General features: G+C 34.6%; 1 long non-coding RNA gene across 3 annotated transcripts; it reads right to left on the minus strand.

Moving 5' to 3' along the window:
• Nucleotides 1-1292: 1292 nt before the first annotated feature.
• LOC116182535 lies at nucleotides 1293-4008 on the minus strand. 3 transcript variants are annotated; one of them, XR_004147553.1, is made up of 4 exons: nucleotides 2480-4008; nucleotides 2308-2415; nucleotides 2150-2248; nucleotides 1293-2089 (listed from the first exon to the last, which is right to left on the minus strand). It is a non-coding gene; the product is annotated as an uncharacterized LOC116182535 (long non-coding RNA). The 3 variants fall into 3 exon arrangements; XR_004147552.1 differs by having other exon boundaries at nucleotides 2308-2418; XR_004147551.1 differs by having other exon boundaries at nucleotides 2308-4008.
• Nucleotides 4009-26014: the final 22006 nt, after the last annotated feature.

Consider the following 26014-nt stretch of genomic DNA (forward strand, 5'->3'; position numbering starts at 1 on the left):
GAAAATCACATTACCATTAAATTTTGTTGGCAAGGCAGCAAAACCGCCTCAATAGGCGGAAGCGCCATGGTGAACACTTTCATTCCTTCTCAATTCTGTAGAAGATGCTAATCTAGTAAGCAAAATACGCTATTGCTATCCATACAATACAAAGTTGCATTTTGGAAATGTTTGTTACTATATCAAAAACTGCTGCAGATGCAAGAGTGGAGAAGCTTTTAAATTACCTACTTCTAAGTTTCTAAGTTTCAACAATTTAATTTTAAAGACGATAAATTCATGTAACGACGAAAGGAAGAAGTGGCATATCACGTAGCATTTTATGTATGCCTACCTAGTTAGATTTATTTACGTAAAATTGAATTAGGCCTTCATTAAAATAATTGGTAATTACCAAGCAACAATTTTGGGTACAAGTTATTTTATCATCACTGTAAAAATGCGAAATTTAATCGTTTTTGATCTATAATAAATCTCATATTCTCGTAATCCGATGAAATGAATTTAGCGTTTCGAAATCTGAGAATTCTATGAATGAAAGCACTTTGAACGATGCATTTGATTCGAACTCAATTAAAGAAGACTTCCGCTACATACGGTAATTATGAATGAAGGATATGCTAACCGGGTATTGCTATATTTAAAACAGCTTTCCGATATGCTTTATATTTTGACTACGCTGGGCGTTTTCAGGATAACATACGGTTGGATGTTTTATTGGATAGAGTTTCTGGAATTAAAACTATACGAAAATGGTACGCCAAATTTGTGTCCTAAAATTGAAGATTCGGACAAATGCATAATGCGTGTTGTCTACACAAATTTCGTCAAAGTCATGATCAAACTTATTACGACGGTATTGAAACAAATAGCAATTGGTGGATTTTGACAAATCGTAGGGCTAGTCGCCATATTACTTACATTTCTGTTTAAATTTAACGTTGCATACTTACGGTGAACGTAACACTCTAGCTAGACCCTCGGTATTTTATTTTTAATAACAAATATCTTAAACAATTAGTTGGCAGCATGCACCTCTGTAAAATAACGTAAACGCTCAAACTTCTATGGCACAATATCATAGAGGATAAAGGTACTCCCTATAAACGGGTCGATCTGGATACAACATATCAAGCTGCAGCAATACAGCTGGAAATAAGCAGATCCTTTACGATTTGCAATATATACACTCCAAATACAAATTATGAGGTCGAAGAAATCGAAAAAATTATAAATCAGCTTCCAATCCCTTTTATCTTGGTCTGAGATTTCAACTCCCATAACACCGTTTGGGGTTCTGGCTCAAACGATGCTCGAGGTAACGACCTGTTAAACTTAATAGAAAATAAAAATTTAAGTTTGTTAAATGACGGCTCTGTAACGTTTTTTAATGTCAGATCCGGGAAATTTGACTCCATCGATGTGTCGGTATGCTCACCGGCCTTACATACTAAGCTTAAATGGGAGGTGGAGAGTGACCTGTATCACAGCGATCACTTTCCCATAATCATCACAGTCCTAGGTGAAAACCCCCCGATAAGAACGATAGCTAAGTTTAAAATTGAACAAGCTGATTGGGAACATTTTACGCAGCAGCTCGTCCCTCCAAACCAGATGGAATCAAATCTTCAATCTATAATGAGTGCTATATTAGAGGCTGCAGAAGCAAGCATCCCTAAATCAAAACCCGGTCACATCAGAAAAATGGTCCCATGGTGGTCACCTGAAATAAAAAACAAAGTATCATTAAAGAAAAAAGCGTTAAATAGGTTCCGCAGGTCTCCAACATTGGATAATCTAATAGATTTTAAAAAACGAAGATCTGAGTGCCGACGAGGAATACTCGAGGCACAAAGAAATTCGTGGCAAAAATATGTATCCACTATGACACCAGAGACAACCAATAAGGAAGTCTGGAAAAAGGTGGGAGCAATAACCGGAAAAACCGGTTACAATTACCCGGCATTTTTAAGAAACATTAACGGGATAATTATAAACAATCTACAGGATATAACAAATATTATTGCAGATCAATTCTACAAAGTTAGTAGCTCCCTAAATTATCCTCCTACCTTTCTAAGGACCAAACCTGAAAAAGAATCCAGATTATTAAATTTTAATACCAACGATATTTTTGACTATAACTTACCATTCACCATTGAAGAATTTGACACTGCGATTCGCACCATCAAATCATGCGCACCGAGCCAGGATGGCATACATAACCAGATGCTTCGCCATTGTAGTCCTGAAATGAAGGAAACCATCTTAACATTTTTCAACAACTGTTGGAATTATTCTACTTACCCCTCAGAATGGAAGCAGGCCATCGTCGTACCTATACCGAAGCCGGGAAAAGATCCTTTGCTAGCACAGCATTATCGCCCAATAAGTTTAACCTCTTGTCTAGGCAAACTGCTGGAAAAAATGGTTAATACAAGGTTACAAACGTATTTAGAAAGAAACAACATATACGTACCATATCAGACCGGCTTTCGGAAGGGGAGATCAACGATTGACCACCTGGTCAAGTTGAGCAACCAAATCCTGGGGGCGTTCGATAATGGCGAGCATCTGGTCAGTGTCTTTTTTGACATAAAGGGTGCGTATGACATGACATGGAGACACGGAATATTAAAAAACATGCTTAAATATAATTTACGTGGGAATCTGCCAAAATTCATACAATCATTCATGTCAGACAGAAAATTTGTGGTCAGAGTGGGTGACACCTACTCAGACGAGCATGTTTTGGAGAATGGGGTACCGCAGGGGTCAACACTCAGCTGCTCCCTGTTTGGTATTGCCATTAATGAAATAGCCATGGGTGTCGCTGAGGAAGTGGAGAAATGTCTCTATGTCGATGATTTGATGATTTGTTGTACAGGTAAAACGGTTGGTGAAATAACTCGTAAACTGCAAGTGGCAATAAACAAAATCCTAGAGAATGCTAATGCTGTAGGATATGTGCTGTCCGAAGAGAAGACAAAATGTGTCCATTTCTGTCGACTCCGAAGACCACATTACGATCCAGTTTTGTTTATGAACGATCAAAGCATTAATGTTGTACGAAATATAAAATTTTTAGGTTTAACGTATGATAGCGAGCTAAGATGGACGAAACATATAGAGAACCTAGTAACATCCTGCCGAAAATCTTTAAACATCTTAAGGGTGCTCGCTCATCATAAATGGGGAGCCCACCCTAAAACAATGCTCGACATATACAAAGCCCTGATACGATCACGTATAGACTACGGGTCACATGTCTATTCCACTTGTAGTGCTACATTGTTGGGACAGATCGATAAAATCCAAAATTTAGCAATAAGGTATTCACTTGGTGCCTTCCCAACAAGCCCAACTGTGTCGCTCCACGTTGAATCGAATATTCCACCTCTTTCCATTAGGAGAAAGCAAATAGTGGCCAATTATTACGCGAAAGTTGCGGTTGATAGCAATCATCCGAACTATCATGGAATGGTCGAAATAATGGAAGGTGCACGCTTAGCTCGATGTCGATCGTTGGGGGTGAGAGCTAAAGAAATTATGGGTGAATTGAACCTGACAGACGAAAACATGTCTGATTTATCAAAAAACGCGCGTCGATCCATAATCAAGTCTAGAACATGGAGTAACTGGAATGAGCAATGGAGAGAATCGGAAGCGCTCTTAAAGAAGTTCAAGGGGGATGTGGGTCCGATGTTTCTACCAAATAGGGAAAGGTATATACTAGGAAAAATATATCGGCTCAGGTTAGGACATACCTCCATCACTCACTCATTTCTTTTGGTTAATGAGAATCCCCCTCAATGCGAGCGGTGTTTAGTAAACCTAACTGTAGTCCATTTACTGTGCGAGTGTCCAAAATATAACGCAGAGAGACAGCGGTATAATGTGAGAGAAGATATTGTAGAAAACCTGACAAGTGAATGTCAATGTAAAAATACTATAAACTATTTGAAAAGTACTAATCTATTAACTAAAATCTAAACTACAATATTCTTACCAATAAAATGGCAAATGACCATAGCAGTCAACGCCTCAGGAGGGGTTTTAGTGGGTATACCTGGTATCAGGGAGCCCCACACTTTGTGCGTAATGCATTTCCCCTCCTGAAGAAAAAAAAAAAAAAAAAAAAAGTTAACGTTTAAGTACTTTTTTAATTCCCAAGTCCCAAAACATCAAATGGCATAATTAACATTTCTACTTATTATTCCTCTATACTTACTGGTCGGCTTAAAGCGCACATCAAAGTAAGAAAATTTACATTCCTCACTTTATATTGAATGAAACAGATCACATCTTAATTATAAATGTAAGTCTATTTATAATTAAACGTAGATTTTATAATTTGCTGATATAATCTCAACAATTAATTAAATCAGGAAATATAAATTAGTAAAATGAAGTAATTACTGCAGAAGATGCTAGACCAGAACTATTATTTCGTTAGTCACATGGACTAGCTTGAGGTAAACGCATACAGCAAGCCACGAATAAGGGTAAGTAGCATCCTCTGTCATATAGCTACTAATTCCCAAAGAATCATATTTATACCCAGGCGGTTACAAATTTAAAACTGAATTTGTTATTTCAGGCTTCATCTGCAATGGTTATATAATTGGGTGACGTTGAAAAATGTCTATTGTTTGGTAAATTGAATACTATCATTGACATAGAAAGGCAATGTTTTATGGTAGATGAAGATTAGATTAACGAGTTAAACTATTACAGATTTTTAAATTTTAAAGTGCGATTCCCAAGCCACAAGAAAAGTTAAAAACCATAACAACTTAAAGTTTAAAATGTAAAGTTTCATATTTTATTTGGAAAAACTCGAAATTAATGTCAAAACACATTTCAAGATGGCTGGTGCAGTGGTGCTGGCATACGAATAGCCCCTTTTGCTGAATTTTTGCCTGCTCGCGAAACTATTAATATTCTTTTGTAGGTCGGGTCGCTTTGATCCAGTATCCTTTATGAGAAATATTAAGTTTGTTCAAGCGCGAATTCGTACAATCTGTACGCTTCTGGGATATAATTAAGGTCTCCAAATCCAATCGCGACGCACCAGCAACAATGTTTCGCGTTCTTTGGCACAGATTTCTAATAGCATCTTTATTGGGCATTTTGCCTTGAACGGCTGCTCCGATATTTTCGAGTACACGATATCTGGGCTGGCGTATCTATTGTTTCCTCTGCTTGTTCTATTGTAGCAACACAACACATACCTCTGCTGGGTCATTGTCGTGCTTGTGATTTCCAACATCATGCAAATATTCCTCGTTCGCAGTTGTATGAAGGCGAGTAGGCGACCACGACATTTTTTCGCTTTTCTCTCACATCTCCAAAACCTCTTCGCCCCATCTCTGCTGGTTTTATCGAAAACATACAGAAATCCGTTAAAGCAGAGCTTCTTTTGATTGCGCTTAGTTTTTGTAACTTCCATAATTTCTGCCACCGCTTACGAACAACTAAACTAATTGGCAAATAACAATTGAAAACATCTGAAAGAATTTTGTTCGGGGATGAGTTTCAATAGATTCGCTGATACCAAACTAATCACCCCTAATTATACAGTGCCAGTATCCTGCATACTGTTATAATAATAGTTTCCTATCATTAACTTCATCATGTGCTAAAATAGGTTATTATAGACTTATGGATTTTACAAGTCATTATTATTAGAAGTTACTTTTATAAAACACATAGATACTTAATGTTTTAGAAATCGGCGTGATTTCTTTCTTTTTTCTCTTCTCTTTCTAACTAAACCTAATTACGAAATGCGATTACTACAACACTATTAAACTAAAATATTCATTAAATACCTCTAGTGTGTGTGCATCATGAATTCTAGATGCTTTTTCATCGCTGCTTCGATGTAGAATGGGTTTGATTCCGCCCCTGTGACGTGGATATGGTTCGTCACGCACGGACCGACCACAGACTTCTGGGGTGTGATTTCTCGTTAAGGTGCTCCGCCGTGGATATTTTCAACTTTATTATTTTCTTCCTTAGAAACGCTGTGAAAATCGTCCGCAGCGCGAAGATAACTTGATGACGATGGCTTAATTTCTTTCTTCGGGATCCACCTAATGGATCGATTGACTTAAAGTTGCACGACACGCATTTTTTTAGCATCACCTACTTTCCCACTATTTACACTCATATTTATAAGTACCGCGTTTTATTTGTCGACCTCATAAGCTCTTTATCTTACAACGACGAATCGTTTAAATAACCACCCCGGACTAGTATAAGCTTTTTGTCATTTAACATCGGTAACGAGTAGACGTATATAAAAAACTCGTTGTCATTGTAATTACAATGACCCGCTTCATTTACCTCATACACACGTAGTGCAGTATAAATAATCAATCATTCTATTTAAATCTGAAATAAAAAAGTAGGAAAAGGTAATTTCATAAAAAGTGATATTTTGTTACATGTCAACAGAGATAGAGTGTGGAAAAATACTAGCTCAAAATTTTCATTGAAGTTCAATACTTTTTTACTCTCTCTGTAGGACTTAACAACACTATTTCCCAAAAGTCCATCAAAATTGAAGTACATTATTTACGCTTAAACAATGAGATAAAAAAACAAATCCCAACAACCGCTCTTAAACGAACAACATGAATTATTATATTAATTCAGACTGAAATTTTTTAGCTTCTCGCTGATTTTTATTTGAGAATCTATTACTTTTAGGTATATTATCACAATCCTCCAATTTTACGTCTTTAAATATCGCTACTTATACATTCGATCTTCCAGTAGGAAACGCTTAACTTTCGCTTCGTCGAGTCAAACGATTTAGACTTCGAGCACTTACTTGAGCTACACATTGTGCAATTTAATTCTGCTTATCAAATTATAAAAATTCAGTGTGCGTATTCTGAAATGTACACTGCTACAAGAAGACAACCATCCACGCCACACTGTATAATTCCTGATAAGGCACACAATAACCGGCTTTATGGTTCAGTGGTATAGGGTTGGGCTATAAATCCGGAGGTCGGGTGTTCGAACCTGGGTTGAGATGAATTTTTCATCTGTGGCAGAGATGGGAATTACCTTAGACAAGTTTCGAGCATTCTGTCCGCTACTCCGAATTAGGTTTTCCTGCTGCAGTTTTCTTAATTCGTAAGGTAAATACAGGAGTAGTATAGAACAACTTATGCACTTCTGCAGAGACACCTCTAAAAAGCATTATGCGGGTCACTCTGTAATGGGGCGCAAGCCTGTTGAGGACCCAGAACAAGAGAGGGATAATAAATAAATAAATGTCGTTGTAGGATGTAAAAAATTACTTCAATTACCATTACAAAAGCAATAAATAAAGATGGTGGTGAAATTGAAAACCTTTCAACTGCTTTCACATCTGATTTGTAAAGTTTACAAAATCGTTATTACAAAGTACCTATACAAGTACTATTGTAACAATGATCGTGTAAAGGCAATGGTCATTGTACAAACATGGTAGCAACCATTATCTCTCAGTCCTATTCTTTTTATTTGTAAGACTTTTCCTACGCCTCCTATGTTTATTCGTTCTTCAATCGCAAATTCTTATTAAGGCAATCAGTATGTTTACTTGAAACAGGTCATTTTATAAAAAAGTAAAATAAATAAACTTCTTCAATGACTTCGGATTATACAAATAAGATGACAGTGTTTATATCTATCATTAAAGAAAGTATGTATAAATTAAAACATAATACGTTGTAAAGTCTGAATGCCAAAATTTCTTGGCTATAAAGTATCTTAATTTATGATGTCGTTATACAAATCTTTTTTAAGATATATTCACTCAAAGATGTATTGAATATAAAATTATCACGTTTATTTTGATTTAAACCAGCTTGCAACACGAGTTGGAAATATGAGAATGAAATTATTTAAAATGTATCTAATTAAATGTTTTAGCGTCCTACTTGTTATTTATGTTTGGTACCAGGTTTTGAAATTTATATTGGGTAGCATACATCAATGTGTTTAAAGTATGCTAAGCACTTCTTCTACTAAACCTTAAAACCTTTGGATATACAGCATTTAACTTATTAACTATATTGATTAACTACGTTTTGGAGTTTTACATAATTTAAACATTAATAGGATCATTTGTCTTTATTACCTATGCCGCACGTTACAAAACGTTAGAATAAATAATGCCATTTCTTAGACGCCCATAACTTCTGTTAATAATAAATATTAGCCGTGAATATTAATTACCAAACACCGACTGCATCTAAATAGTTATGGGTCAGCTACCGTAATTATTAATTTGACTTCTAATCTACACTTACATATTGGCGCGTGATTAATTTACAAAGATTAGTGGCAGAAAAATAAAATAGTAGGTGAAGAAAATTCTACAATTTCGAAATATCAATTGATAATTTAACAAATAGGTACCTTATATAATAATATAATTTTTCTGTGTGCAAATTTCTGTTGAATTTGTAGTAGTCCAAAAGAAAATTTCAGGCATGTTTTGCCTACTTTTCATGACTCTTATTACAAGAAGTGAAAAAGACTGAAAGTGCTCTCTCACCCATTAGTGCATAATCAATCGTTACAGTTTTGAATAAAAAATATTACAATAATCGTTTACCAGGCTGATATCTGTTTATACTTTTATATAAGTAGTAAAGTTCAAAAAGAGTTCATATAATCTCTATAAATAATTAATTGATAATGTTCAAAACATCGTAAAAACAAATGTAGCATTATATTTTATTACTATAGAAATAACCTACTGATTTAAAAGTGTTGCTGGTATTTCTACATAAAAGGGAATAGAACGTTTGAGAGATGCTCATTTAGTCAGTCAGTATTTAGAGTGATGTTAATAAACATTTGATTACATACGATCTTGGAATAATATACTTTACCTAATATTTATTTATTCAAGTTGTTAACTTTCCTCAAATACTCATCGACACGAATATATATTTTAGAAAATTAATATACGACTCGATCGTCGTAAGTTTTTTTCCAAGTCTTGATCTTATTACTGTCGCAGTTTAACACGTCAGCGTTCAGTACGTCAGCGTTCAGTACATCAGCCTTCTCTGAATTTATAACGGAAATATTTATAATTGGTATCCAGTTTTTCTATTTTTAAACGAATGAAATTTATTTTTCTTTTAGATAGCAAATGTACTGATGAGCATTAGCAAAAAAGGAGGAGGTATACATAAACACTAGTTTTTACAAAGCAAATCGGTAACCACAATTTGGAACCATTTAGAAAAAAGATTTTTGGTCATACAAATTTTTATTCAACAAGATTAAATATTTGAAACTGTACATCTCATCAAATCGCGAACACGCGATGGTTTTCACTGATCCGTCATGTTATTCAATCAAAGACCTAACCGAATATATCTGGAAGTATAACTCTAAACGCAGTAACACCATTAATATGTGTTTCAGGCAGGTGAATAGGAAGTATAGCAATTTGGCGTAATTTTTAATAATGTTTTTAGTGCTAATAATTGGGCTATTTGTATTGTACAGGTCGTCCCTAAATATGATTTAAATACGGAAGGGGCTAATTATTTGGCTTATTTTATGACTTAAACTTCATATAAACGTAGGTAGATATTATATAAAGTTAAGGCCTACTGGACTATTTTAAAACGTATACTTTCATTTAACTACAACTACGGAAAAATCGTTTTTATGTTCTTTCTCAATTACGCTCACAGACATGCAAAAATTACAAGAGACCAAAACGTTTCTAAACAAACCATAAAATCAAATTCGTGTTTTACAATCTACCAGTGGCGCACCGAACAAAAGTTGAGGGGTAGAAAATGGAACATCGCTCCTGAAAAAATATCACCCGTAGATTAACACTCTGTAGATCGATAACGGAGCATTTATCTATTTTTATTATGAACTTTTAGTTATAAAATAAGCCAAAGAATGATATCCGCCATATTTACATCATATTTACCAACACCCTGTATCATGTGAAATATTTCGGGCACTAAATAACTAAATAAAAAATGAATGAAGAGACTCTAAGAGATGATAGAAATAGTGGGGAAGCTCTATTAACTACTAGGTTAATAAAACAGACATTTACACTTTCAATGTTTCGTATTCTAATCTTATGGATCTAAGCTTATTTATTGACATAGCATGAAAACAACCGCCATATTTTTCTGACATCCCCTAGTCTTTCTTCGAACACTTTGAGGTACCTTGTGGGAACTTGTGACTTTGCGTAATTTTCTTTTCGTTTAACACTGCACAACATTAGGATGGTGGATATCAAAGCACGCACACAGAACACCAGGAACGCATAAGTTTCTCCCTTATTATCAAAAATAGAGCCAGAATATTCACACAGACGTACTTTTTTCCTTGAGCCTTTTTGTTTTTCGCCTTATTGTCTCGCCTCCTTTTGTGTCGCGCCTTCTTGCCCTCGCGCCTTTTTGTCCCCGCGCCTTACTGTCGGACTACCGCCTAGAAAGCCTCTGATATACGGCAAAACGCAACGTTAAAAATCTACATTTCACACGTACACCACCAAAGAAACTAATTTTCGTTATGTTGTCGTATTCAAAGGATCTTCTCTCTTCCTCTTTAAAAATCCCCTTCTTTAAGATTTCGTAAAATTTGATTAACGTCAGTTTCAAAATAAACTGCACACTTGCTGATTTCTTATCGAAGATATCACTTGCTACACATAGCGCTAACAAATGTTCTTATCGCAATGGCCGGATAAATCTTTTATACTACGCGCAAGACCAGATGTTCTTACTTTTCAAAACGTAACTTTTACTTTTACTTTTACAATTAAATAAACAAATCACACATATACAAATTATAAGGTGATCAATTAAACAAAACTTGAACATTTAACAATTCCTACTTCAAATTTAAATAAAAAACCAACTCTGTTTTGAAGTCAAAACCATCAGCCAAATTTACAATTGAAGTTTTACGTACAGGGGGACCCATTATTATTATAGGTGTCGAGCCCAAACAAAACATCTGCAAAACGTTATTTACACAATAATACTCTTCAAAATTTTAAATAAAGTGTCATCAATGTAAAATATAAAAAATGGGTGTTCCATAAAAAAAATTTCTTAAAAATGTCGTCTTTATAAAAAATCGAAACATACCACTAAACTAAATCTAACTAGAAAATTCGATTATTATCAGTTTTCTTCACCCATTGCATAACCTTTAGGATAGTTGAGGAATCTGATCGTTTATAACTCAAAAACGAAGTTAGCCGTGGCATGGTTTTACAAAAAATACCACTGGCGTAATAAAAAAATGAGAAAATGTGAAAGACAAAACCCCGGTTATTCACCGAAGTTTGGACGCCCTATACATCTCTAATCAACCACAGTGATTATATGCGGGTAGGTAAATCAAATCAGTTATTTCAGAGTAAAATATTGCAATACCTGATACCTGCATTATAGCGAAGATTCCAAACTTATTCGAGCGACGTGGTTTGTAACTTGTAATTGACAAACGATCTTACTCATCTACCATGTTTAAAAAATTAGTCCAGTAATTCTAGGAAATATAGAAAGAATAATTCGTGTACTTCCAATTTTTTCGGGAATGTGTGGTTGAAGATCCCCTGATGATTGCATGATTGCGTAATAAAGGCCCGAGCGATTTCGGTGCCGTCGGAGGAAGGGGAGGGGGTTGAAGGTACAGTTTTGCAGTTTTTCAGCTAATATTCCGAAAATGGTGGGTCGTAGTAAAAATTTCTTAAAGCTCATACAATTTTCTACAACTTTGTCTCTACATTTTTAAAAAAAAAACGCACCGTTTTTCAGCTACGGGCTCTTGAAGGTGAGAGATTTTTAAAAAACTCACGTTTTCGGTCGAACTTTTCTTCTAGCTTTTCTTCGAGCTCATTACCTGTTCACTTTTAACGTATAAGTGGATGGTTGGAGGGAATTAAAGTTCCTTCAAGAATCATTGACACGTGTGGTGTAACATGCTTCGACAGTTCGACTTTACCTACAACAAAAATGAAGTGAAATTCCTTTAGCGAAGATAATGTCCAATTCAGATGTACGTACAATTCCTCTCCATAAGGATCGTTTACGTCCTCTTCATTTTCTTCCAGGATTGGTGGAGAGTTAAAATAGCCCCCTTGGTTGTTGGCACAGACAATGGTACAAAATATGCCAGCCTTCTTGCACCCACAGCTAGCCGCACTTCGTAACACATTTCCGAAAAAATTGGAACAAATTATTTTTTCTATTTGCTTTTTTGGCATAGAATGACTGGACTAACATCGTAGAAAGCTCGAAAAAGTTTCATTTGATAGTGTTTATCAGGTGGATATCCAAGCATACTTTTTTGGTGGTGGCGGAGGCGGTGGAGGAGAAAATGGGATTGGAGTTATAATTTTATACAACATACTTTCTACCGATATTTTACAACGTAAAATTATGATTTTGCATTCAATACGTGCCTCTTTCTATCTGAAGCGCCATGCATACATATGACGAACCACTTCGAAAATGTCTCATTTGATAAATCTTAAATTTTGTAACCAAAGGGCTAGAAAAGAAACCACATATGGTGTTAGGACTGTACGAGTCAAACATGCGCCAACGTCGTTCGCACGTATGCGTATACGTGCTTGTTGTTTTAAGGAAAAATGTAGAATTATAATAAAAGTTCAAGGTTCAAGTTTTTTTTAAGAAATTCCTGACTTATTGATGGCCCCTGCGATGTTTTATCTCAGATGGTCACAAATGGAATTTGATAATAATAAATTATTCATCAAAGGAAACTGAGAGACACTTTCTTAAAATATTATTATGGTCTGATAGTAGGTGATAGTGGCAAACAAAGATAGTGTTTGTATATTGTTTAACGCGCAAATTCTCATGTTTTGGCAAGAAAAAGTGATATATCAGAAAGTATGAGTCTAGGTATGAGTATAACCATTGAATAATATTCAGATTTATTATTCAATGGTATAACTAAAAGTTTTGGAAAACTACAAGTGAACTACCTTAAGAAAAGTTATAGGATTATATAAAAGAAATCTATTTTTTACGCGTGGGTATACCCCCAAACAATGCATTCGTTTCGTTTGAGCTAGTACGTTCACTGATTTTTAATATAGAAAAATCTGTTTTAAGGTGAATTTATATGACTGTTTTGAAGTAGTAGCGTTTGCCCACTTATTTTAGTTCAATAAACTACTGACAACTGTTTCAAACAAATCTATTTTATTATTTTAGGATTAGACGATTAGGTAGGTATTAAAATATATTAAAAGCCTTACCTAAGTGCCAAATCCATAACCGTGTGTCAACATTTTGTCTGCATACTTCCAATAATAAACATTCGCGTATAGGTACAGGGTGGTGCATTAAAGGCGAAGGAGACTTACCAGAAGTAGGGAAAAGTGAATTTCCTACAAACGCTAATGTCTCAAATTAGATAAAAATGTGACTGTAAGTTAAGAGATTAATGGGATATTATGAAAATATTTAAAATGTCAGGACTCGGCTACATTTAATTGTAATGTAAAGGTAGTAGTCTGTAATGAAATAAGATAATAACGTTTTTTGCGGTGTAAATAAGCCTTGATGGGGCCTTCCCTACCAGCATCTTTATACCTTCATGATTTTCCCAACTATATCTACCGACATCAGAAATATCACATGATCAATGTTGTTTCCAGAGGCATAATTCTTCTATATCTGCAGGTCTACTCCTAAGCTACTTCTGAGAATATAACACCTACTTTATTTTGTTATAAATTTATTAGGTACATACTATCTTTTATAATTCATTAGGTTGATTTTAAGCATTCGTCCATAGAACTGATGAGTCGGTTTGCTAACGAATGCAAGCCGTGTGGACAGATCAGCACAATCCATTTGGTCGAAAGCTCTAATCCAGAACAGAAATGGGATCGTTGTTGGATTATTTGTGTTTTTTAAACTTTAAGCATTGATGGTCTTTAACCGTAAGGGTTTAATCATGGTATTGAACCTTTATGGTCTAGTTGCATTTGTCAAAATTATAAATGCCTCTATTTTTTGCGATCGTTGAAGGGTACAATCTTAACACGCTCCTGTATATCAGATTATTAATAAAAGTGCAAATATTTTTATAGCCTGAAGGTATCGCCTTTCAGTTATTCTTTACTTGCTAATATCCCTTGTTTTCGTTAGACCGATTAACTCGTTAACGTTAACACTTTCTTTTTTCAAACATTTTATAGCATTTTAAGCGCACTCGACGGTGCCATTATATAAACAAACATAAAATTGTACACAAATAGATTGAGGGATTTCATTTTAATGCGGTTTAATTAATAGATAGAGTCTATTTCATCTCGAGGGTTTGTGTTTATTTATACGACGGGGCAACTGTCACGTGTCAAGCAATACGAAATGTTGATTACTTCATTAGAATCGATGTTCATTAATTGAAATGGTAATATTGTCTATAGTTTTCTAAATGTCTCGCATACATCATTGGCCGTTTGCCAACTTCTGATTTATTCAGTAGCAAGTCGCGGCTTCCTTGAGGGAAACTGGCTACAAAACACCTATGCTCTAACTGTGAGTTACGAGCAACGGTGTCACTTGGCCATGTCTGTAACTTACGAAATGTTTGTATATCATTTTGATGTCGGTTTAAAGATTGTGTCGGTATGTTATGTGAGTTATAATTGGATTTGCACCTCATAACCAAAATAGTCGAGTATGTGGGTGTTCTTTTAGTCCAATCGGAATTTTTATTCACGATTATAATGCACCCTTTTCTTCTTCTTATAGGTACACCATCCTGTTCCGAAGTTAACACAGCCATCAGTAATGTTCTATATGTTTTGCGTTATGAACATATGGAAGGCAGTGATGGCATACAATTACTCTGTGATTAATTGATACATGAAATTAGGAAATGTTTTTCGCTGCTTCCACAATTCTATATTTTTATAGTAGGTCAAGTCCAGAAAAATCATTATTTATTTCAGTATATTATTATTAAGCACAGTGACATGTAAAATACACGTAACTAAATTTTTAGTGAAACCATTGATTCTTCAAAGTTCTTTAAAACACACATTAAAGGATAAATTTAAAAGTCATATATCACACTGTATTTTACGAGCGCTCACACGTATTAATGTGTTTTACAAAAAAAGCGTATGATGTAATTGGTGTAAATTTTAAATAAGAAACCTATTAATCATATTAAAACATAAAGTGATACTTTTATGTGGCATGAGTGGGAATTAACGTTACACAATGAGTAGATATAGAAATCGTGCATTTTCTTTGGGTGGAATAAAAATCTGGTAGTAGGTACCACGCAGTACCTAAATTATCGGGTCATATACCTACATATTTTCATCAACAGAGCACCCCGAACAAGGAAATGGTAAATACATTTTGGCAAAGTATGGACCTACGTGTTCCAACAATGTTACAGACGAAAAACGTAGGTAGTTTCCCAGAAATATCAAAAAACAATTAGTGTAAGGTGACCACTTCTGTGTTCCTGGGTATTTTTTACGAAAAGTTGTTTACCAAAAAAATTGAACGTTCTTGATGCCAATTGGGCGGCATTAGAAGTGAATGGTTAGTAAAAAGCATTTTTGTTCAATTGGACGCGAAACAACAACTTCGCGTTCGCCATGGCGGCCGCGAAATTCACTTTCGCGGCCGCTGTCATAGCGACGGCCGTTAAAATAAGACAATGTCACATATATTTTGACAATCAGCATGTAGGTAATTAATTACAAATCTTTTGGATAAATGTTAATATTAAGCGTACAGTTCGTATTGTTACTTACTTACTCCTGAAATAAAGTCTAAAGTGTTAGAAGCGTTATACTTTGAAACTGTCACATTTTGATTTTCATTAGAACTCAAACTGACACTTGACAGGTACACTTAAAGTCCTTTTAGCATTTTTCGTACTGCCGCTTCGATTTTTCAGGTACTAACTGCGACACAGCAGAATTCGCAACAAGTTTATTTCCGGAGGAGTTGTGGATATCGAAGAATCACTTTCGGAGTCACACATTTTGACTTTTCTTTCACGAAAAGTTATTCATTGTTTATTACATTTCCATGGTAAAATGAAAACTGGCCGTCTTTCTATTTGCGACGAAATTATTATTTTTGAAATCTCATTTTTATTTATTGACGATTCTACGCAATTGCACAAAAAATGTTGTGTATACCACGGCCGCGTCATTTTTTAACGCCCTCAAAGTTGTCATGCCTCGGCCGCAAGCGGCCTCGGCGCCAATCTTCTTTTCGGTACGTTAAAGAATGACTTCGCGGCCTAAGTATACAAATAACTATTATCGCGATTTTTTAGAGGTTATTGGTAATGTAAATGTGTTGTAACTAATATAGTTCCTTTTCGCAGTAGGAATGGCATTTCGCGACCCTATCAGTTGGGGAGAATATTAAACTCCTTGGATTTGGGATATGCCCCTGAAGTGGGCAGGCCACTATGAGTGCAAAAATTGTTCAGTGTTTTATTATTTTGAGCTTTTCAACGGTATCGTTTGCAATTTTTTAGTTCCAACAATTAGTTCACAAATAAATTTTGAAGATTGATTGGTTTGTGAACAGCTCAAAAAAAGCTCATTAATATTGATCGAATTATAATTTTTGAGCTCGTACTTGTCAAGCTAGCGTGAAATTAGAAAGGCATTTTTTCAAAATTGATTTTTAAACTAACTGTAAGAACTCAAAAGTTTAAGCTCATATTTGTCCTACCCACTTGAGGGACGTATTTGGGAGACTGATTTTGATAAGAATCTGATGTACCGTGCCATCAATTTTCACTTTACTGTGCAGATTTTCGCTCCGCTCCGTTTCACGGAAACGCCAAACATGACTACTAAATCAAATTAGAGGTCTTTGAAGACGAATTGGGCCTTGCAGTGGTTGTGGACGCAATTTTCACGTCTGTGTCACCCATCCTCCAGGTTATTCGTCGACAGTTTAATTACAAAGCTTCCATTGGAGAGGACGGTGTTCCTGTTATGAGTGACTGTCAACGTCATTCGGTATCTCGTTCCATGCTGAAAAGTTTACTAATACGTCTGGGGTATAACGGTTTCTAAATTGTTTCTTTGCGAGAGGTCTCAATATATTATCTACCGCACATAACTAAGTAGGAATATATACAAGGAGAGGTGAAATAATTATATATAGAGCATGCTAGGATAATTTCCTGACTTGAAGACACTTTCAAGGGAATAACTAAAGTAAGTATATAAGGTTTGGGGCCGCAGCACCCATAAATAATTGGAGTTGGTTAATTAAATTCGTCAGAATAAATTAAAGAAAAGCCTCCAATTTATTTGGGTCTTTTGGACATGATATTTTAAATGTAATGTGTATATACCACGGGGGAAAATATCTTACACCGTGGTATATACGTATTAGATTCGATATCATGAGTTTCAAAAAATATATGACTACGCCATTCCTTTGAAAGATTGCAAATTTTAAGGTTCACCTTGCCTAATAAAACCTGTAAAAAGCAATATAAATTGAAATTGATCCACTGATTTTTCATTAACATGTTCAATACGTTGTGGTATAGATGAGGTCTATGGTTGTGGTAGTTTTTGTGCTTGAATTTGCGAACAATCCTAGAAAAAGTCAAATCTTGAAGCCATATTTCAGGGAACAGGAAAAAAGAGGAATCTTCAATTAATCATAGTAAAATTTTATATAGAGCTAGCCATCCGTAAAACAAAAATGTTATAGAAAATTGGTGATTTTACATATAACTTCAAAATATTGTTTTTGAATAAAAAAGAAGTTTAACCCCGTTCTTATGTAACCGTTACACTTTCTAGTAACATACAAATGAATTTTAAAATAACGTTTATTTGTTACGTATATTTAAGTTGAAAATGTCTCCCAATTTTACACTCTTTTAATAGTCAAGAATTAACGATAGAAAGTCTTTCAGAAAATACGTATTATTTTATAGCTTCTTTTTACATTAATGCATCCTTATGGTTACAAACAATTAAAACTTCTGTTACAAAAATAAATTTTTACGACGTTGATACGTTCCCTTTTGGTCAATGTAACAAAATTGCCTTGAAATAAGCACACGTTAAGCTCAGGCAAAGTAGAGGTGGGTCGGGGTGAATATCGGGGTTCCTATACACTAGCAAAATGAAACAACTGGGAATAGTAGTAAAAGTAAACCGGATAGGAGCCACATAGTGTTTAGTAAATTTCAAAAGAGAGGAGAGAATACTTACCAAGAGGGGAAACAAGACAGACTAAGAGATTCTTGTTCTGGTCTTGATAAGCTAAAGAAATAAAACAATTGATAGGGATAGAACATAAACAATAATTGATGTCACAATCGAGGATAATATAATAAATGATACAAATGATAAATATTACAATTAGGACATACTCGTGTATCTGCAATGTCAAATTTTGGTAAAAACGAGATCAACGCGTAGTCAGAGAAAATATTAATATTATCAAAACAGACTTTCGCAGAAAACAATGGAGCCATATCGTTAAATGAATATCAAACAACGGTAGTAATTACAATTCGATTGTATCGAAAACCAGTAGATAATCAAACGTTATATCAAGGAATCGTCGAAAATAAAAAAAATAGCTTTTGAACTACAGGTCGCAACGGACTCATGAAGCGGGCTTTCTGCTATTAATCATAATAAAGAATGAAACTTTAATTTTGGTACCCTCATGCATAGGTACATGTTAAAAATATAGATGCAATCAGCAATTAATTCGACAATTTCGCTACTCAAAAATCGGCACTACGTCGCTTTGAGTTCTTGAATCTAATTAGGAATGAAAAACTTTCTGGCCATTGAATTTTCATTTATTTCATGTTAATATGTCGTTTTTTGTATGAATGCTATTATTACACACCTTACACTATAGGAAACTTTAGACACCGTAATACTAAGTACAAAATCAAGTTATCATGACGGTCGTGTTTTAATTGGAACTTTTTCCCTGAACGTTCTACAGTGCGTATTTTCAGCTATTTGAATTTTAAATACCAGGTACCTACAGCTAACGCGAGATTTTAAGTGGTATATTAATCAACTTAGAATTTCTAAAGAAGAATTTGGTCAACGAAAAGTGTACATTGTGAAATCGACATTTTTTACTACGATTGGTACGGATTTCCTTTCAATATAACCTTCTTATTGTATATATGGGGCCGTTTAAAATAGAAATGTGCGGAGAGCGAACAATATCGTCAAGAAAGTGACGTAATATTGACCGACTCATAACAAATGGATCGCTTCTCCCGTTCTCAAGACAGTTCGGGATTAAACGTTCTTTACAGATCATTAAGCATATTGATAACAAAAATGTAATACACGATTTGGATCATGGTAGAATATTGTTGATTTTTAGTGGAAGCTTTTTAAAATTTAATTTAAATATATTTAAATATATAAATATACATCTATCAAAATTTGCTGGTGTTACCTCCTTAGTCATTCTTAAATATAAGCTGCCGTCCGGAGGCGGATTAATGCATGATGCAGACTAAGCACGTGCTTAGGGCACCAGCCAAAAAATAATGAGGAAAAGAGAAAAAAGAACCTGAATTAATTTAAATTTTTTGTACAAATATTAAAGAAATATTAAATACTGTTGGTTTAAACAAGTTTGTTTAAATATACCTATTAATAATTTCGAAATAATAATGTAAAATATACACTTTCGCAAATATTACTGACTGTATTCCATGTGAAATGATAAACACACGGTGGAATGCTCGCCCTATGAAACAGCAAATCAACATAAACTGGTCTCCAGCTCTAACCACTAATATGACTTTTCCGAAATACGGGCCTCGCACTTAGGACTTTTCCAAAAATTCAACTTTTTATAAACAGTCTCGGGGTCACTGAAGCAACTAAATCGTCACCCGAGAACTAGGAGGCATAGAAACCAAAAAGGGGAGGGTGTCGAGACCATTTTGGACCTGGGGCGCTCCGCAATCAGCTTTAAGGCTCATTCACACTATCGGTCCGGTCACGTTGCAATCACGGTCCAGAAATAATATACGGGTATTTAAGGAAACATATTTTTTCTGCACGCTTTTTTGGGGCACCCTGTATACCTACAGAATATGCACAATCCAAAAGCAAAATCGACGGGTCCCAGCATATTTACGACCACGCCTCTATTTCATTTTTATTGAATTTATCTATTATTAAATCACAACCCTGTATGTACGAGTAAGTATATATATACTTTTACCAAGCTTCTTTTATCAATTATAATTAGTCGATGCAACACAACGAAAAAAAAACGCCCCATAAATTCTCATTGCTTAGGGCCTCTCAGGGCATTAATCCGGCCCTGCTGCCGCCAATGGATAGATCTTTTGCTATTAAATTTTAATCGACATAATAAGAGTGAGGGTTCATCATGTACTTAGCTTTTGTATATATTCATGAAAGTGCCATTCGGTTTAAAGCTGCACCTTGTAGGATTACGGAACGAGTGTTTTGTGCAATTTTGTAGGCTGTCTGCCTTCAATAAGACATGCCAATTATTTTAACACTTTCACATCCTGTGAGTAATCTCCTGATTGATTTTTAATTAATTTCAAAGCGTGAAAGTTTCTTTATTAAATTTGTGCGAATGTGTCATATGGTTTTATAAAAATAACCGAGACAAAACACTACAAGTAGAGATTGTGTAATACAAGGAAAGCCAATTTTTAACCCTTATTATCTAGAAAAACAGGTTACTACAGTATATATGGAGCATGTTTATTCGGAAAATATAAATTAATTACATAACATGATTTATATAGTAAGCACATGTTTATACGCCTGACAAATTAGATGACGGCTCTAGTGGACGCTTTATTATTAATTTCCATGAAAATTTGTTTCTGTCCCCTTATGAATAATTTTTTATAACAAATTGCGCTGTGTGTCTATTATTTTCTTTGCATCACTTGTTATACTCATATGTCTTGTTTTTTTCGAAGTTTAGTATAATGTCAAATTTGAGTTAAGTAAATAAATATTAATTGTGCTTTGTTTTTACAGGTACCGTTAACGCAAATGGGGAAACAAAACGTCAAAGGACGTCGTACACACGATACCAAACGCTGGAACTCGAAAAGGAATTTCACTTCAATCGGTACCTTACGAGGCGAAGACGAATCGAAATTGCACACGCGTTATGTCTGACAGAAAGGCAAATTAAAATTTGGTTTCAAAATCGCCGAATGAAGTGGAAAAAAGAACATAAGATGGCCAGTATGAATATCGTTCCTTATCATATGTCCCCTTACGGACATCCTTATCAGTTTGATTTGCATCCTAGCCAGTTTGCACATCTCGCTACTTAAAGAAGCTTACGTGTGATTGCCAATTTAGGTATTTTATTTAATTATCGTTTTTGTTTAGCTTAAACATGCACGATTTCTTTCGACTGCTTGATTTATCCGCTTTTCGCTAGTGTATATTTGGAAAAATGACAAATTCGGAAAAACAGGGAACAAACTATTAAGTAATGCATGTTTTTAAGAGTTGTTTGTATGTGTGCATTTTGACGTCAAAAGTATGTCCTTAAGTGACACTCACATAAATGTTTATATAGAGCACCTGCTCGTAAGGTGTCATTAAATTCCATATCTTCTACGCAAATGTTCTCAAATTTTGAATAACCGATGTACATAAAATACCGTTAGTGATATTGCACCAGTTGGAATTCAAAAATTACTAGCAATTAGATGGAGAATCAATAAACGGCTTTGTCTGTATTAAAGTAGTAACAACTCACTCTTGTGACGAACTAGAGTTTCTGTGGTGTGCGCTGGCATCGTGCACTCGATGTAATCTGTAGACCTCATTTTTATTACTATCGTACTAATGAAGTATAATGGAAGCATCATAAAACAGCACTCTTAACTGTGATTTGCGTAAATGTTATAGAAAATTACGAAACCAATAACAACTTGGCAATGTCATCAATCATATTTAATTGTGATATATACAGTTTTCAATTCCTTCCTCATATGTAATTTTCTTTCTATTTTTCGTATTGATTTTCATGTGGAAATGATTCGCGTTGTTATTTTTGAAATTGAATCGAAAGTGCTTTAAGATGATAATGTGTATGTAATTTAGGACACCTCACGTGCGCAGCATGAAATGACGCACTTTAAGTGTAGTGTAAATGTAAACATAATTAGTATATCTCCCTCCCATCCCCACTGTTTATTAAAAAAAATGGATAATTAGATGGTTACTTGATGTTGCAGATTTCCATCTTGCATCTCTTCAGGACGAAGGCTATGCATTCCACCAAGCAATGGGGATGGGTGGTATGGGTCCCATGCAACGTGGTTTGTATGCATGCGGTAGCCCTTACAGCTAGCCCTGGGCCTCCTACAACGGAGACTGTGGCCCTTCATAAGGGCATATCGGATTGTAGAACAGTCTCCGGCCCGCGTACCCGCGACGGACCGCTTGATTACGGTGTCTCACGCAAGATTCCTACTGTGCGTGACTCCGTTTTTCCACTTAAAAGTGTGTACGTCGTCGTTTCGCTGGTTCTAATTAAACTCAGTGCCAATGGATGTTTTAGAACAATATTGGCATATACTTACCTTCATTTGGAAAACTATATATTGAAACTGTTATACTTTTATTGTTGCCGAACGAGAGTTGCAACTTTTGCTCATATTGTTTTGTTATTGAAAATAACCGTTAATTTTATATTTTGTGCAATACAGTTGGTGGATTATATTAAAGAGCAAATTTTACGAATTAAGACTTGAATAAAATAAAAGATCATTTTTATGAAGAAACGATTCCTAACGCTCACTAGTGAAACTTAAGAAAAAACAAAGTGTGATTAAAACAAATTAGATTAGCTTTATTGTAGATAACTATTACAATTATTATTATAGAAAAGAAATGTTTGTCGAATTATTTTGTAAATATTGATTCCCAGTTAAGTTATTTACCTATTGTATGAATGAGTATATTAGTATTAGTGCAAAGACATAAATAGGGAACACTTTAAGCAGTAACGGATTATACGCCATATTGTGGTATTAAAACTAGTAAACTCATATTTTCAACTTATAGGTACCTAATGTATATCATTACAATTCTTGTAAAATTAATGTCTTTCACCCGTACTAAGACTTCAAAAATGTAAAATTGTAATATATTGTGTATACTGTAGCTTGACACTGTTTATATTATTTGTTCTTATTTATGTGTTTATTGTGTGAGAGTGCAGTACAGGTTATACCTACCTACTTAAAATCAGTAACATTGATTGTTGTAATTGTCCACACAAAATAAATAAACGTATTATTGACGCTACTACATTTGTTTAATTTATTCTGGGAGCTAACAATAATGACAGTCATATTATATGAACCAGTAATTACATTTATATATGAAACAATGCCCATAATCCAACGCAGCATGCTTTATAAACCACCTGGATAATGATGTTATATTTTTTCTACATATACACAAATGAGATACAAAAGAATTGGAGCTAAAAAAGGCTAATAATATACCATCATACACTAAACCTTGACTGTGATCATAGTATTTATCATAATTTTATTTACGTATCTCTGATCCTTTTTTTATATTAATGTGCATTGGGGCACCTTTATAACAGTAATTGGTAATGGTCTTTTTTGTAACATCCGAACCATCTGCATATAATTCCATTTAACTAAAACTGGAAATGGATTTAGAAGTGCAGAAGTATTCATGGATTCCAAGCATATACCTACCTACTAGTTGCTCTCGCTTTGACAGATGCAAATCTTATAGAATTGGAATTTTAAACTCGTGGTGGTCAGACATCAAAATAAAATCCCAAAGATGCCTTTGTCAATCTTTGTCTGTCGCTTTGAGTTATCAATAGTGTCAGCATACAGCAGAAATTTACATGCAAAATGCGTATGCGTATTTTTATAATGCTGTCGATGCGTGTTTGAATGCAAATCCTTTTGCATCAATAGGTTCCCTTTTATTTAAAGTTGGCCTGTTCAAACTTTTCTATGACAGAGCTGTGGGGTAGAATTCTTTTGAGATAATGATTTAATGTTCAGAGTTACTGTTACTTACGATAGATGTCAGAAGTATAAAGCACAAGCTCGAAAACAGAAATTAAGCTAATATCAGTTTCTACCAATTTTATATGCACTTAAGAGATATTTTTTGTACCCGATCCTTTCTCGGCACATGTCTCCTGACCGATCAGCACTGTTGAAAGTGAAAAATAATACCTGTGACATCTGTAGTCGCATAATTAGGATAGGGCCATCGAAATATGCTCCACTCCAAAATTGTAGTGTTTATGACACCTTTTTCATAAAAAAATTGTATTTGAAAATGTTATAACTATAATCGTACACGCGTGCCCCTTTTTTTTACGGAAGTGCAGACCCATTACATACACCCAGTATTTTTATATACCAAAGAATAAATGAGCTCTTCCTGAAATGTATCCACCCAAATGTCGAGCTGTTTCTCAGTGTCCTGCAACTAATCCTTGCTACTATCGAAATTATATGTATAAATATTACGCTCCTTTGGTCGTGTTTGTCGTGAAACAATACACGACACACCTACTCGACATTCGACAATGAGCAAAGTTTCACTTGTAAGTTCTCGGTAGCTTTTTGAAATTGGTTAATAGATATAATGAAATAAATCGTAAGAATTGTTACGCTGTCACTTTTAGAGATTACAACCAATTTTGCTCAAATACGTTTAGACAAATTCTCTAAAATGAATCATGGCAATTTCCGAGAAGTTACAATGTTACAAATTTAAAATTGTCACATTTTGAAAATATGCAAACGAAATATCTTTCAAAATATGTCAATGACAGAACAAAATTCTGCCTAATTTAATTAATAAACAAGACGTTCGTTAAGCCGCTTATGAGCAAGAGGCGAAAAGTGCGCCTTCAAACACCAAGTCTGTAAGTGGTGTACTTCCGGATCCTTTGTGACTCAAACAGACAGACATCAAGAGCGCAAAAGTGCACTTTTTATTTTTTGAAAGTGCACTAAATATTCTTGGAAATTTCCTTAACAATATAGGTAATCTGGTGATTTAGAGGACTTCAAGTACTTACCTACTAGTAGCGAAAAAAAATAAACATATATACCACGGTAACTAGACTTGGTATATAATGTACTATTACGCTAATGTGCCACAAATCATGTCCACTCCGATTCTAACGCAAAATAAAGTTGTGCCATTTGAGTCTTATACACTGCGTCAAAGATAAGAATGTACATCATGAGAGTGCCTGAAACCATAGAAGATACGACGATGGTCAAATTAGAGAAAATATGCACAATTAAAGAGTTATTTATCATGAAAATCCAAAGATCCAAGAAATAAAAAACATTTTCTCATTGCCACTTTTTGAACTCTACAACACAGCATTAAGAACCAATACAACGTTTCGTTTCGGAGAAATCATCATCAACTTTATTTTTTTAAATGGTCTGTAAAAAAAGTACAAACTGTACCTCGAACTGTACTGAGTAGCATTTTTTATTACGAAACTTCTGTTACGCTATGAACTTTAACTAGAAAAACTTGTTTCTGTACCTATATCAATAGCATTCTTTACGCCAAATATCTAATGTTCCTTTTAATTGACATTGAATTTATTTCGCCTTCTTACATTTATAGGAATGCTATTACCCGCTCTAGATGAAGGCACTGTCATCAGACGGAAATTTGGTAGGAAACACAACGTTTAGTGTTTCATGCTGATTATCCCTAATATTGGAATTGTCTCGGAAATTGCTCTACTTCCCCAATCCTTGAATTTTCATTTTTTTCCTGAATTTCACAGACCGATCGTCCGATGCGATTGTGAGGATTTCCGTAGAATTCGAATTTACTCAGAAGCTTAATTCAATCTTTCGGACAAACCACAAATATAAAAAATTAAAAGTTACCTTTTCA

This window comes from Photinus pyralis, unplaced genomic scaffold (genome assembly GCF_008802855.1).
Source record: "Photinus pyralis isolate 1611_PpyrPB1 unplaced genomic scaffold, Ppyr1.3 Ppyr1.4_unclustered_Scaffold5798, whole genome shotgun sequence".
NCBI classification, from domain to species: Eukaryota; Metazoa; Arthropoda; class Insecta; order Coleoptera; family Lampyridae; genus Photinus; species Photinus pyralis.